Source organism: Cervus elaphus, chromosome 28 (assembly GCF_910594005.1).
Source record: "Cervus elaphus chromosome 28, mCerEla1.1, whole genome shotgun sequence".
Taxonomy (NCBI): domain Eukaryota; kingdom Metazoa; phylum Chordata; class Mammalia; order Artiodactyla; family Cervidae; genus Cervus; species Cervus elaphus.
This window is the reverse complement of record NC_057842.1, coordinates 31,210,731-31,226,769: the sequence shown is the minus strand read 5'-3', so window position 1 is coordinate 31,226,769 and position 16,039 is coordinate 31,210,731. Positions and strand designations below refer to the sequence as shown.

The 16,039-nt window shown below is 39.4% G+C and overlaps 1 protein-coding gene across 4 annotated transcripts in view; it reads left to right on the top strand.

Moving 5' to 3' along the window:
• The window catches only part of PKIB (cAMP-dependent protein kinase inhibitor beta), a 114,063-nt gene that overhangs the window by 61,023 nt on the left and 37,001 nt on the right, over positions 1–16,039 (top strand). For 2 of the 4 annotated variants that reach the window (XM_043890402.1, XM_043890399.1), the window contains one exon: positions 7,768–7,837. The exons of the other annotated variants lie outside the window; for them this stretch is intronic. The gene's annotated coding sequence lies outside the window, so the exon portion shown is untranslated. The remainder of the gene's footprint in view (positions 1–7,767; positions 7,838–16,039) is intronic. 4 annotated transcript variants of the gene reach the window in all.

Genomic DNA, 16,039 nt, shown 5'->3' with positions numbered 1-16,039 from the left:
CATGCAAGATTTTAAGTTTGACGTTACTAGCGTGGGAGGTGAGTGCAGTTGTCTGATGGTTAGCACATTCTTTCACACTACTCTCCTTGGGAATTGGGGTGAGGATTGACGTTTTCCAGTCCTGTGGCCACTACTGGGTCTTGCAGATTTGCTGACATATTTAATGCAACACCTTGATGGCATCATCCTTTAGGGTTTTGAATAGTTCTACTGGAATTCCATCGCATCCACTTACTTTATTAACAGCTTTATTATCTTCCTCCATGGAAGAATGGAGGAAAACTACTAATAGCCCCAGAAAGAATTTTCACATTATACATAAGAAGTGTTGTACTAAAGTGGCCCAGTTATGGTTATGTTCCAGAGCCAGGCTGGCTCCAAAGCTCATGTGCTTAGCATTATATTGTTGTTAGTGTTAGAATCTCTCCCAGCCTTAGCCTGCTGTGACCACACTTTTATGATCATCTGAATTTCTTTGCCTGGTGTTCTCACCACTGACACTGCCAGACTTGAAGGTTAACATTTCAAAAGCCCATAAATCCTCCCACAGGTTATCTGTGCAGATATGGCAACTGAAGTCCAGAGGGTTTACTATGTTGCAAGAGATCATTGTGTCCATTTCCTAAGAGCATCTTGCCTCACCCCCAAAGGGCACCAAATCTATTTGAAGAACAGCTTTTTAAAGTTGGGGCTCTGTTGTGGTTTTGTTGTACGACTCCTCCATCTTTCGCCTCTCTTGGTCTAGGAGTCTGTCACTTTGTGATAGATTTGCAAGATGACATAACCTTGAATACTAGTCCCGAACTGCCTTCAAGGACATTGCTGTGCTTTTTGTAAAAGCGGATCAGGTTCCTTTGAGCAAGTTACTGATTGTATCAAGGTGGGGATGGAGCATCTGGTGTTAAAATATAATGCTAAGAGGATGACTCATAAAAACCACTTTGAAAAAAATAGATTTGCATATCCATAATGATCTCCTCCTACGTATTTACTCTTTGCTCCTCCTGTAGGTTAACTTAGTCAAGCATCACTGTCATTATTGAGTCAGTCTGACTTTGTGGGTTCAAATCTTGACACTGCTTGGCACTGGCTCTATTATAACCTCAGGATCCCTCAGGAATCCAATGGTGTCAGTGTTTACTTCTGGGGACTTTTATAAGGATTCATCGAGAGAATGTTTAAGACGTAACTGGAAAATCATGGATACTCAGCAATTGTTTGCTCTCTTCCCTCCCAATGAGTTCGTATATTCACTTTCATATATAAGAGTTTTCATTGGCTTTCTTTTGTGAGCATAAATATTTGGATACCAGATCTAAATCTGCTGGTGTGAATATCACAGCATTGTGTTTAGTCCTTAAAATTTTAACTTTTATTATTAAGATAAAAATTATTTATTAACTGTGACGCCCAACAGTCTTTCGTTAGCCCCAGGTAAACCTATTAAAATACTGTAAGTCATATGGAACACTTGTCAGGCTTATGAGCTGATATGCTGATGTTTGAAGATTTTAATATAGGCAAGAAAGTAATATAGGCTAAGAAGTTTAATATTGTTAGAAAAATTTAATAGGTACTTCCTTTATTTAAGCTTTACAAAGAAGCGTTGTGAAGCAGCGGGTAGTTTATAATAAATTTCTGTCTGGTGCTTTTATGGTTGTTTTTTGTATGACACATGGTAAGACAGTGGAGAAAAGGGGCTTTCCTGAATGATCAGAGTGGCTTTCAGATGTGTTAAGTGCCAGGAATTTTAGAACCACATGAGCCACACGTGACGTGTTGGGCAGAACAGATGTGAGTGAAGCTTGACAGTTGTTCATGTTGAATGCTGAATACCATGAAATGCAATCCTCTCTGCCGCCCCCACCCCTGACACAAACACTCTTCCCCGATACCAACTCAAAATTTTAAAAAAGCCATTTAAATTAATTTAATGGTGTATGGCAACCTTTGTTTGAATATTTTGCAGCCGTTTATAAGGGAAAGGTCACCTTATAAGGGTGGGCAGATTCTTCCATCCTGATTTACTTGGAGGAATGAATAGTAGTGTCTGGTCATGCTGTACTAAAAAAGGGGTGTGGGTGGTGGAATCCTAAAATTCGAGCCAGTGTTAAGAACTTAAAAAGAAGACTGATTATGAAACTCAAATATAAGGCTGGAAATAACAAGGACCAAAACTATGCCTAAAACATTGTGAAGACCATGGATAATACAATCTATGTGAAGAAGGAAAGATTACTAACAGACATCTATCTCTTCAAAGGAGAGGAGGGGAATATAAGTTTCTCATATAAAGTGAATTAATATGATTGGTTGCAATGAAAATGTGGTGGTAAAGAATCCTGGGTTTTCCCTGATGACTTTTGGGTAGCTGAAATGTACATTCTGCTGGCTAAACGTAGAGAGAAAATAATCTTAAGAAAAAAACTACTATAAGGAGCTTCATGGTAGAATTAACACTAGAAATCATTGATTTGACTCCTCCCTAAAAAAATACAGTTCGGTTGGATGACTGAGGCCAGGTAGGGAAGAAAGACTGTTTAGAGGGCATGGTGTGACAACACTGCCTGAATATTTGGAAAATTGGTGACCTTTCAGTAACTGAAATGCATCTGATAAGTGATGCAGATTGCATTTCCAAACTCCTGCTTCTTGTAAGTAGCAGTTGACTTGCATATTGCCAATCTTATTTAACTTTAAGGTTTAAATGTGAAATTTAGATCCACTATATCTTTGAATGTAAGTTAATAAAAGTTGAGGAGGAGGCTTCTGTTTCATTTTATCATTTCCACGCTTAAAAACATCAGCCTCCTAGAAAGACTGAGGGCAGTAGCAAAACACTTCTGCTTCATTTCACTTCATTCCTTTTACTCCCTTGCTTCCTCTCTTGTGAGAATGCAGAAAGGAGAGAATGATTTAAGTATCTGTTGTTTGTTCTTTGCTGTCTTGTAACTCTAGAAGTTTAAGTTGGAACTAAAGCGTGATTGAGACCTGACTTGTTCAGAACTCTGATGGATGCTTTTCTCATTTTTCATACCTTTAAACTGATTTAAGAAGTTTAGACCACATCAGATACCTTTTAAATTTGCTTGCCATCTTGGATTAAGGTTAATTCTATTATTTCATATTTTCAATCATTCAGTTCAGTTCAGTTCAGTTCAGTCGCTCAGTCATGTCTGACTCTTTGCGACCCCATGAATCGCAGCACGCCAGGTCTCCCTGTCCATCACCAACTCCTGTAGTTTATTCAATAATTACCCTTCTCTTATTAATTACCGCTTACTGCTTCTCCGTCCTGCCTCTTGTGAGAACACGCTATTATTCATTGACACACACACTGATCTCTTTTAGCCTGGGATTCTCTTAGTTTTCATCTTTTCAGCTCTACATATGATACAAAATTGCTGAAATTTCCGTTTTTAATTTTCTCCTTTTGCCTGAGTGCCAGGCCCATAGTTCCAGTTACTTACTCTGCCCTCCCCTTGGCAATATTGCCAGCATCTAAACTTACTAGCTCTTCTCCTCATCTTTTATTTTGTTAGTGATTCTGTGATCCAGTTCCCTAAACATAAAACCTTGCAATTGTTTCAACTCATTGCCCTCCTTCATTCACTTTGGCCTGTCACCACATTCTGTAGGTTTTCCACTTCAAAATGTTTTTTATTCATCTGAATTAGTTAAAATATTGGTTTGACAGTTATAGTAAAGTCCTGAAATAACAGTGGATTAAACATAGTGTGGCTCAGATGGTAAAGTGTCTGCCTACAATGCGGGAGACCTGGGTTCTATCCCTGGGTTGGGAAGATCCCCTGGAGAAGGAAATGGCAACCCACTCCAGTACTCTCACCTGGAAAATCCCATGGATGGAGGAGCCTGGGGTCGCAAAGAGTCGGACATGACTGAGCAACTTCACTTTCTTTAAACGTAGTGTAGATTTAATTCTGTCTTATTACAGCCCAGGTAGATGGTACAGACATGGTGTAACGGCTTGACATGTTAGGGATACGGGCTACTTACTTACACCTGTTGCTTTGTCATCCCCAGGGTAGTGTCCTTGTCCACGTGGTGAATGATGGCTGACCATACAGATACTGTTAAGTTTTCAGAAAAGGAAAAAGAGAAGGGAAGGGCCACATTCGCCTCTCTTTTAGGATATAACCTAGAAATGCATACGTTACTTATGCTCATAGCTCATGTTTCAGTGACAAAATCCAGTTACGTGGTTGCATCTAGCAGCATGGGAGGCTTGGTAATGGGGTCCTTAGCTATGTACCCAGCTGAACGTTCTATTTTTTAGAGAAGAAGAGCAGAAGAGCTATTGGGAGCCCAACCAGAAATCTCTGCCACACCTTCCTTAATCCAGTTTTATTGTCTCCCCCTTTGGTGGACCTTTATTGCCAATGCCAAGATTACTTCTAGAGTCTTAGAGCTGGATTTACTGTTTGCTTACTATCAATTCACTTATTTTTCTATTCAAGAGCCATTTTTTGTTGTTGTTGTTAAACCTCGGCTTAGTAGCCCACTGCATAAAGTCTGTTTCAAAACTCCTGATAATCTGGTCCTATTCTACCTGCTCCTGATCTATTTTCAACTTTCATTCATTAATTCTTTGTTTATCCAGTAAACATGTGTTGAGTGCCTACTCTGTGTCAGGCACATAGAGTCTTTTGTTTTTCTAAGCTGGTTCATTTGAGTTCTGTGGATAGAAAACATCCTCGTGAATGTCCATGCTCTCTCATGTCACATTGATTCATCTTTTGATGTTTGTTTTCATCTTTATAATGCCTGAGAGATTAAATGCATCATCAGAAAACAGCCTTTCAGAACTGGGTCTTGCAGTTGAAGTGGTCAGCTTTTTTTAGGAAGCAGATGAAATTCATCTTTTTTTTTTTTGCATTTAAGAAAATTATTTTAATTCAAGTATAATTGCTTTATAACGTGTTAGTTTCTGCTGTACAATAACGTGAAATTGCTATATGTATACGTATATTTCCTCCCTTCCATCCCCTCATCTGCCATTTTGAATGTTCATGTCTTTATACATTTTAGAACTATGATTTGCCTTTAAAAACAAAACAAAAGTAGAAACTAACGCCCCTTGAAACATCTATAACTAGATTTAGTAGCTCATTGAAGTTGTAAAACAGCTCAGTTCAAGCATTGACTAAGTATTACCTCACATAGTTCTCTAGTTGCTTATTTGTTCTCAAACAACTTCATCTTCAGTCCTACAGTCCTAGGTATGATAGAGGCAGACATTTATTTAACATAACTAACCAGTCATCATCTTTATATTTGTACTTCATTTTTGGGAAGAAATTGTCAAATCAGGTCCAGGGCTAGGGTGAGGTCCATGAGGCCAAACTGTGTATAAGTGCAGTGTTAGATCTGTCTGAAGTGAACAGGATCCTTCTGCTTTTATGCAGAGTTTTGCATATTGACTTGCCTGACTGCTCGAGTCATGATAACTTTCAAGTTAGACAGTATAGATTTAAAAGAAAAAAAAAAGTGTTCATTATTTTATCAAACCGTAGAAGCTAAAAGTACCTTAAATCGTACCAGATCATACTTTAAAAATGTATGTTTGCAAATGAGGTCTGATGGGGATGTGCAGGGAAGCCAGTCCATGAAAATAAGGCAGGGGCATCTACAAGGAAGACAGTCCAGTGTCCAGGACCGATCATTCAGCTGCTTTATCTATTTCATTGTCTTATAACAGCTACGCTTGTTCCCTCTTCAGCATGGTAGCCTTATCTCTAAAATGGCAGTGTTGTCAAGTAATTTTCAAACTACACTCGTGGAGGGAGAGTTGAGGTGAAAGAACTCAGAGACTGAAGCTGTTTTAGCCAGAGCCGCTCTGTTTGTATCTGTCTTACATATTGGCCACCTGCTGAAGAGTTCATTTCGGAAAGAAATATTTTAAAATAGTTTGAAAATCACTGAATTAGCTCATTTGCAAGATCTACGCTAATTCACAACCCTGTGCATGTATGCTAATATGATGAATTTCTGCTGATCCACCCACATCTTGATCTGCTCCTCTTGCAAAGCCTGTAATAACCTTTGCTGAAACCACTGGCCTTTTTCCCTTGGGAATCTCTTAGTTGTTATATGTATATCACCAGGTTTTCCCTAGATTTAACTGCAGTTACAGGAGATAATGGAGGGAAAATTAAATCTTGTATAGTAGCAAGGTCTTCTAAATTCTGCACCCAACCTGGAAGTTCAGGAAGAACATAGTAGAACACTTAGTTATATTTACAGTATTCTTATTTGATTTAAATTTCTGTTAATGTATTTAACATACATGTCAATGATAATATAACAAATTATGTTTTTCATTAGAAGAGTGGTACTTATAATTTATAAACATGAGTTTTTATAAATAGGAGATGTGTGCTCAAAACAATTTGTTGGTGATGTTAAAGGCATGCCACTGTTCTTAAAGCCTTTTCAGAAATTACTTTTCTTTTGTTGGTAGTTTTTTGTTGTTGTTGTTGTTCTTGGTAGCTTTTGATAATTGATAGTTTAAAGGATAAGTAGAGAGTCTTTCAGTCTCTTAATCTTTAGAGTATTTGTGTTTAGCATATCACCCATAAATCTGAATTTTGATGTCTGTGAAGAATCAAAAATTCATATGGATATTATTTTAAAAGTCCATTACATGAATATATTTGAATATAGCATAAGCTGCAAAGAAATGAAAAGGGAAAAATAACTTGCTTGCTTTCTTTTAAGTAAAATAGGAAGAGATAGGTGGAAATTCATAAAATAAAAACAGAATTTAATCCTGGACAAGGTGTAAAGTTATAGAGATTTATTAAATATACATTTTAAAGACATGAATAACAGTGTTAAGTTTTACCTAGCTGATTTTAAACTGGATTCCTATTTGCAGTTTCTACTAGATCTTTGCTGACAGCCATAAACAAATGTTTGAAAAATTAGGACTACAAAAGTATTTTTCTTGATCTTGGTCTTTTGGGGTGCATATTTGCATTATATTACATAAATTTTGAAGCTTGTAAAAGTTTTACTTTGTTACTACTTCCCATATGATCATTTATTTTTCTCTTCCTCTTCTCAGTTCCCTTTACCTCATCTGAACAAATGGGACTCATTTGAAGGAAAACAGTTTCAGATACACAGTGAGAGGAACAGAGAAAACCATATAGGAAGCTGAGTAGAGAAAGATGTCTGCTTTGGGTTTTAAAATTCTTACGCAGTGATAAGTATGTGTTCAAGCAGCTCTGAGTCTGAAAAGCACCTCACAAACCTTGACATTTAACTGATATTTATTGCATCCCTCCTACCATGTGCAAGGTGAATGAATCACAGTCTGTGCCCTCAAAAGGCTTTAAGAAACTTGTGTGAGGGTGAGAAGGCAGGCACTAATCAGAAATTAAAAATATAGGTGATAGGTTCAACAGTAGAGATAGACTAGAGTGTTCTAGAGCACAGAGAGGGGAACTTACGTGATGACTTTCTCAACTTGACATTAATCCCTAATTGCATTGTTGTAGCATAATTGCATTTTTTAACTGGCAATTCTATGTACTAACACTTGGTGAAATGAACCCTTTTGACTTTTAATAGAAAATTTTGTGGTAGAATTGGAGATTCTGCTTTTCTCAAGGAAGTCAAACAAGTCATGGTGTTTACCAGTTTTAAGTTAGAAAAGGACAAAATGATTGAAATTTGATGATCAAAATGGATTTTCACCTTATCTGGTTTTTCATAGTCTTTTTTTTTTTTTTTGATTTACAGGAAAAAGGGTTTGTCAGAGTTTCTTCCTAAACCTGTCTTAGAAATAGCAGCATATTTTAATCAGAGATTTGTAAGTATTTTTTTCTTCTTTATTTAGGAAATTAGATACTGATTTTGTGGAAGAAATGGCTCCTTCAGTAAAACATTTGACAAGATATAGTGATACAATCTGAATTGGCATGCAAAATTTGAATGAGAGCAAAGGACACACAAAAGTCACCTTTCAAAAAACAAAACAAGGAAAACAAATCCTCAGTCAGAAAACCTTCAACAAATCTATCAACAACTACTGAATGTTTAGTTATTTTTTTTTGCCATTTCTCCTTCTTAATGTCATTTTTCTTACTTTTCCCCTTTGTGAAAATATCTGTGTGTTCACATATTTTAGAAAGGCTGTAACATCAATGTGAAAGGAAGAGGGAAAGAGTAAGATATGAACAGAGGAAAGGGGAAGAATTTGAATTCTGTTAAAAACTGTACGGTTTTGGACAACTTTGTCTTTTCCATTAATGATTTTAGTGAGTTGTTTTTAAAAAAATCAAAGTTAGAGTTCATGATAGCTATGATCCACTTGGCTTCATCATATTTATGAAATACCTTCTATTGTGCGATGCCAAGTACTGGTCAACGCAGGAATGGGGCATTTGGGAGATCCTTTTTACTTCAGTGTAGCAAGAGATCAAGACAAACATATCTCTTCACAAACATATTTTATTAAACAAATTGAGATGAATCAAGGGGGGGCAGAGAGTTTTGTCCTAAAAAAATGTGTTCATAGTAATAGCATTTTATATTGTATTCCCTGAAAGATATTTCGAGTCTCATGTAGTCCGATTCTAGCATGTTGAAAGGCATACAGTCTAGGGTCCATGGTATAAAGAGAGATTAATGAAGCAGAGTCAGATAATTAAGGTCTGGAGGTGAATGGGCTCCTCACCAAGTGGGCGAGACCCTGCACGGCATACTTGTGGGCTTCCCATCAGCTAATACTTGTTTCAAAGGTTGTTGACTAGAAGTGATGACTGCCTTGGATCATTTTAGGATCCTAGGGCATCCCTTAAATATTGTTGTTTATTAGTTACTAGTCCTTACGTCTGGGCTAATCTGTGAGTATTTTTAATGACGTAAACATTTGTGATGTCGGTAATAAAGCCAACCGCCAGGAACTGAGGCATATTGCTAACCTACAATCTTTTCTTATCCTCAGATAAGATCTCAGCAGATGGTTTAATTAAAAGGCTGTACTGAACTCTTTAATTCCACATTCTGTAGCAGTATAGGCTGTTCTTTAGCTGTGTGGCATTATTTTTCAGTTCTCCTGTATCCATTTATGAATCTCATGGTTTTGGAGAAATTACCTGAACTCTCTGCTGCTTCAGTTTGTCAGTAAAATGAGGGTAAAAGTGCTTGTATCACAGTTTTGTTATGGGAGTAGACAAGATGATAAAATACGGTAGAAATAATAATGATGAATAGACCTCTGTTGCAGTCAGAACTTCCTGTCTTCACTGTATTGTTCAGTAGACTTTGAGGTCTTGCCTGTATGATTATTTCATTTGTCAGCATATATAAGCTATTTGTAAAATCACTGAAAGAATTGTTAAAATGCAGATTTGGGGCCATCTTCCCAGATATTTTTGTCAAGCATCTTAGATAATTTACATGAAGATGATCTACAGGCTACCCTTTGAAAAACACTATTTTTCCTTTGTAAATGAGCCCCAAATTAGTTGATCACCAAAGGCATATGAGAGCCTTGTAAAAAAACATACCCAGGGTTCCACCTTAAAGATTCGGATTTGGTAGGTCTGGTGCAAGGCATCAGAGCTTGTTTTTCGAAAGTTGCCACACTGATTTTGATATTTGCAAAATGCTGCTTTATAGCCTTACTGTATCTCTAATTTTTTATTCATAAAACTTTTGGCTGTGCTTACTGTATGTGGATGAGGGAATATCATTATGAATATGTGCTTCAGCTAGTCTAGATCAAGTTACAGAAGTGAAAAGGATGAGGTTAGATGTCTGCATTTGCAATCATTACCCAGATTTACAGTCTTCTTACCCTTGGTTGTATAGCTGCATTAGTAAATCCAAGTGCTTACTCCCTATATTGAAGAATTTCTTCATGAGAGAGTACTATAGGAAGCCATCTAGTTCAAACCTCTCATCTCACAGAGCAGGAAAATGAGGCCCAGAGCTTTGCCCAAGGCCATGGGCAGTCTTGGATCAACACCTGGATTTCTACCCCCAGCTCAGTTCCATTTCCATCACATCAGCTGACTGCCACGTCGGGAACCTGTGACACCTATGAAACCAGTTCTTCTAGCGTTGACTGTACGTAGGCTTCCCAGCAGAAGCAGAAAGCACTCTGTGACTCAGCTTTCCTACTTACCTGTCCAGCTGTCTGAAAGTGAGCTTCTTCTTTTCTGACTCCAGTTCTCCATCAATAAAAAGTGGCAGGAAGGTCACGGAGGGACTGAGGTTCTCGCCAGGAGAGGCAGCCTGTTCCAGCAGTGACACCATCATCTCAGTTGCCTTCTTGATTCTTCATCTTAGCAGAGCCAACTGTGCCTTTTTTCAAACTCCAGATCTCTAGATGGCAGAGCAATCATCATTTTAGTCCGTCTTCTTGCATCATTTTTTTCCTTGGCATCACTTTAGTTGCTCTTATTTGGACACTGTTCAGCTCTGAAGAGCCATTTTCTGTGTGTGTGTGTGTGTGTGTGCGTGTGTGTGTGTTAGTTGCTCAGTCGTGCCCCACTCTTTGCGACCCCACGGACTGTAGCCCTCCAGGCTCCTGGGTCCATGGGATTCTCCAGGCAAGAATACTGGTGTAGGTTGCCATTCCCTTCCCCAGGGGACCTTCCCAACCCAGGGATCGAACCCGGGTCTCCCACATTGCAGGCAGATTCTTTACCATCTGAGCCACCAGGGAAGCCATTACATTCAACAAATACTAAGTACTGTGTCCCAAGATCAGTCTTGGCTATCAGAGATATCAAATGAATCCAGCATGGTCCTAGTTTCAGAAAAATTCACAGGATCACAAGGAGGGAGGACAGTATAAAAGATGCTACCGGAGTGCTTGAGAGCATCACAGGAGCTGTGGCTACTACTTTTTAGGGGAGCCCAGGAAGGCCTTTTGGGAAGAGGGGACATTGGTCAGTTTTGAGTGCAAAAACTGTAACCCTCAGTCTAAATGCACAAATTTTGCAATCACATGAAGAGAATGTTTTGAAGGGTTAATGAAGAGAGCAAATGCAATGAGATTAATAAGGCAAATGCCAGTATGATGGAGAGAAGGGAACACTGCAACATGTAGCTAAAAACCTGGGTCTTCTCCTCATGGTATCACGCCTAACCTATGTAACTTTGGCCAGTCCAGTCAGCCTCCTTAGACTTCATTTGACTGCTTGCTCAATTCATTCATGTAATGAAATTCATGTTATAGGCTGTTTTTCTTGCCTGCAAAATCCCATGGACAGAGGAGCCTGGCAGGCTACAGTCCATGGAGTCGCAGGAGTTGGACACAATTTAGCGACTAAACCACCACCACCATGTACTTGGGGTACAGTCAAGGGAAGCCAAAATGCCTCCTGAAGTGTTTCCTGAGCTGAAGGTCAGTGTTGAGCAGAGGTTGACCTTGTCAAGAGAAACTTTGGAAGGAGATGCTTCAGCCGGTGGCCTGAGTGTGAAGGTGAAGGGAGTGTGTCGGGAGTTATAAGCCCTGGATGGGGAGCAGTTCCTTTCACGTAACTACCTGAGGTCAGCGGAGGAGTGGCAAGACCTAAGACTGGGGAGTAAGCAGAGTGTAGATCAGGGAGGGTGTGGCTAGTCATGCTAAGGAACTGGGCGACATTTTCTTGGCTTAAGGGGAGTAGTCAGAGAACTGAGATAGTGATGTTTGCTTGGCTAGGGTAAAGAATGGACTCAGTTCAGTTCAGTCGCTCAGTCGTGTCTGCCTCTTTGTGACCCGATGGACTGCAGCACGCCAGGCTTCCCTGTCCATCGCCAACTCCTGGAGTTTACTCAAACTCATGTCCATTGAGTTGGTGATGCCATCCAACCATCTCATCCTCTGTCATCCCCTTCTCCTCTTGCCTTCAATCTTTCCCAACATCAGGGTCTTTTCCAGTGAGTCAGCTCTTTGCATCAGGTGGCCCAAGTATTGGAGTTTCAGCTTCAACATCAGTCCTTCCAGTGAAGATTCAGGACTAATTTCCTTTAGGATAGACTGGTTTGATCTCCTTGCAGTCCGAGGGACTCTCAAGAGTCTTCTCCAACACCACAGTTCAAAAGCATCAATTCTTTGGCGCTCAGCTTTCTTTATAGTCCGACTCTCACATCCATACATGACTACTGGAAAAACCATAGCCTTGACTAGACAGACCTTTGTTGGCAAAGTTATGTCACTGGAGAAGGGAATGGCAAACCACTTCAGTATTCCTGCCTTGAGAACCCCATGAACAGTATGAAAAGAATGGACTAGAGGGCAACAAAATGGAGACAGGATAATGAGTGAAGAGGGCCATCTGATCTAGAGAGGCAGGCACCCTTAACTGGGGTAGTGAACGAGGCAGAGCAGAGCTGTTGGCCCATCAGTTCAAGAGCTATTTAGGGGATAGACTTTGCATGACTTGATGATCATGGAAGGTGAGGGACAAGGGTGTCTGCTGGGTTTCTGACTTGTGCAACTGGGTGGGTTATGGTGCTGTTCACTGAGAGAGAAAACTCAGGAGGAGGAACAAGCTTCAAAAGGAAGATGAATATCTCTAACGGGAGGGGATGAGACCCGCTAATGTGTCCTGGGCTCTTCAACATTAACTGGCCTTCCATGCTGACAGTATCACACACGTTGTCCCACTTAATCTTCTCAACTGTGGGAGGTATTATTATGTGTACTCAAAAGATGTGGGAGCCAAGGCTCAGCGAGCTTAATGCCTCACATAATATCCCTCAGTTAAAAAGGAACGGAGGCAAAAGTTCAGCCCAGGATGCTCAGCTGGGTGTATTTCATCCTAAAGCACACATACCTTCTCTTCTATCACTCTGTTTTCCTTTTAGCTCTGACACATTTAATTCCGTGAAAATAGGTCACTCGTGAAACCCAAATAACTTCAGACTTTCTGGGTTGTTAAATCGAAGGCATAAACTTTACTTTCTAATTTATTATTTCTCACTTGGAAACCTGCAAACTGCCTCCAAACTCACCTCTGGAATCCACTCTTCTTTTCCAATCTATTCCATTTGCTGTAACCAAAATGATCTTTTTTAAAGTTCAATTTTGATTGTCATATGGTTGCTTAAAAGACCTCAGTGGCTGCCCAGTGCTTCTGGAAGAGTAGACCGAATCCTTAACACGCCTTGATGATGAAGCCCCGGTTAAGTCATTTACTCTGTCTCATGATATTTCCTACCTTCTTCTCTGCGTTTGGGCCACATGGGCCTTACTTCAGTTCCCGAAATGTGCTGTGCCCTTGCCTTCTGCTTGAAATACTCTCTTTCTCCCTCTATACCAGCTGCTCTTTTCTCCGTATCTCAGCTCATATTATTAGTGCATCAGGTCCTGATTCACTCACACAGGTCCTCATAATTTTTCATCTAAGACTTACCACACTTTGTGTTCATACATAGATTTGTGTTGATTATTTTTTTCTCACCCATTAGAGTCCATGAAGGTAGTTATGTAGTTCCTGCCGCACATATCATTGGCACTCAGTAGATATTTTCCAAGCGAATTAATAAATTTATAAATGAATGAACGTGATTCTGGATTAGTTAATTTATGTTTGATTATGTATTGGTATATTACTGTTCAGAATTGAAAAAGAACGTATTTTTGATCCCTGTAAAATAAACTGAGTTTCAGTCACATACAATATTGTTTTTTAATACCTCAGTGATGCAGTATTTCCCCTGATAGTATATTTTATTTGCTTTCCCCTATCTGAAGTCAGTTTTCCTTTGCTCGATAAATGAAGCTAATTCCAACAGCATAGGGGTAATTACTGAATTGACATTTTTTTGGATTAAACCAATTAAACCAAGGCAATTAAAACTTGGAAATGGCAACTATAAAAGAACAACATGTCATCATTCAGTGTTCCAATGAAGGATGTAAATGTGTTATAATTCGTTTTTAAATGTCACATCTTTATTGCACTTGCTAATTAAATGAGACTTTCCATCTCGGCCTTGCTGAAAATAATTTAGAGTTTTCAGGAGTGATAGCTTATGTTTTTCCCCTCAAGATTGAGTCTCTGCATGTGACCATCACAGTCTAACAAATGAGGCTTGGATAAGACCTAGGAAGGAAGTCATCAATGTGAAAGCCCACAGCCAGAAACTGGTGGTGGGCTGTAGATACTCAAAAGAAGCTCCCAGGAGTCTGGGCCGAAAAAATTATGGGACTGTGACAAGGAATCTATCATGAGATTCTTGCATTTTATACTGCTCATATTCTGAGACCCCTTGGAAAGGTCTACTGAACATTGGCAATCATGGTTATCTAGCTTTTCCATCTCTCGAGAGCTATCTGAGGGGCTTAGGTTATACAAGTGTTAAATAATTTTTTTTTAACTTGAATAGCCTTATTATTCCAAATGGAAGAAGGGGGGAATTTTTCCACCTAAAAATAGGTGGAGAAAAGCTGACATGTTAGTGATTAAAGTTATGGTTGTTACGGGAGACAGGGGTGCTGGCCTGTAGAGCCATGATTTATGATACAGGGCAGTATTTGCCAGTAATGGGGATTCTGGTCCTTTGGAATTCTATAGAATTAGTAGAGAGGTCTACAAAGCCAGACATCTGTGTCTAAACAAACACTGTCATCCCATAGCATATATACTTGTTGTTCAGTTGCCAAGTAGTGTCTGACTCTTTGGGACCCCATGGACTGAAGTCCTTCAGGCTCCTCTGTCCATGGGATTTCCCAGGCAAGAATACTGTAATGGGTTGCCATTTCCTTCTCCAGTCATATATACTACAATTTTCAAATGTATATAGATTATTATTACAAATATGAGTTAATTTCCTTAAAATATTTATTTCATAGTACCTTTCCAACTGTTAAATATTTTCTCAATCCACAGATACCTAAAAAATATAGATTCTTGAGGAGTCATCTTTGAGGAGCCATCTTGCCTCATTAAGCGTTCTTGTAGCTCACACACTCCAGGATGTACAGTCTTTTTTGTTTGTTTTCCCCACACCTAGCCTTTGTGAGAATCCTTAGATTCTGTGAGTCTGTTTTGGGTGCTAGTTGTCACTTTTTCTGGCCTGGTGCTCTGGTCTCCCTCTTCACTGTTTCCTGATGTCTCTGGAAGCTTTTTGATGCTACTTTAACTCTTTCTAGTCTGTGTCATCTTAGATTGTTCTCAGGGTACTCCTTTTGTTGCCAAATGCTGAGATATTACTAAGATGGTTGTCTCCAGGCAAGAATACTGAAGTGGGTTGCCATTTCCTTTTCCAGGGGATCTTCCCCACCCAAGGATCGAACCTGTGTCTCTTGCATCAGCAGGTGGAATCTTTACCAACTTCACCAGCTGGGAAGTAAACTTTACCAAAGACTTGAGGTTAAGAGGAGAAAATCATCATGCAGAAAAGGACACCTGGAGCTAGATATTCAGCATCATTACTTACACGAGTCCATTAACTGTGCCCATTCAGAGGGGTCCCCTACCGGTTGGCTCTTGCCTTAGTGTCCAGCCTACTGCCTTGTTTCAGGTGTCTGCCCAAATTCTGCAGGCAAGATTACTTCTGTCTTGTTCTGCCTGTCTGGAATCTAGGCTAGAATCTCTCCATGCAAAGATCAGTGTGTGTTATGATTGTTATATGTCATATTATATGTATATGTCATTTATACCCCAATGAATACAACTTTTAAGTTACAACAGTAAGTAACTGGAAGGATCTGAATCTCTTCATTCCAAAGTGGAATTCTCATTTAAATAAGCCTCCTTCCACCCCAACAATATACTCCTAAGCAAGAGGACTTTCCACCCGAAGGAGTGAATGCTTTTCTTTTCATGAAGCCTTAGAAAAACATACTTCTAAGAAGAAGAAGATGTGGAATCACTCCATTAAACATTGAAGAAGAAGAGGAGTCACTTCTAAGCAAGATTGAAGGTCAAGATATGGACATGTGTTTCCCTAGTAGCCTTTATTATCAGAAACTTTCCTCTAAGCATATGAAGCCCTGACCCCCATAGACTAGGGTAACAGAAGGGGTGCCTTTCTCTCTCATATACCTCAGAAGCTGGGTCTTTTCTGC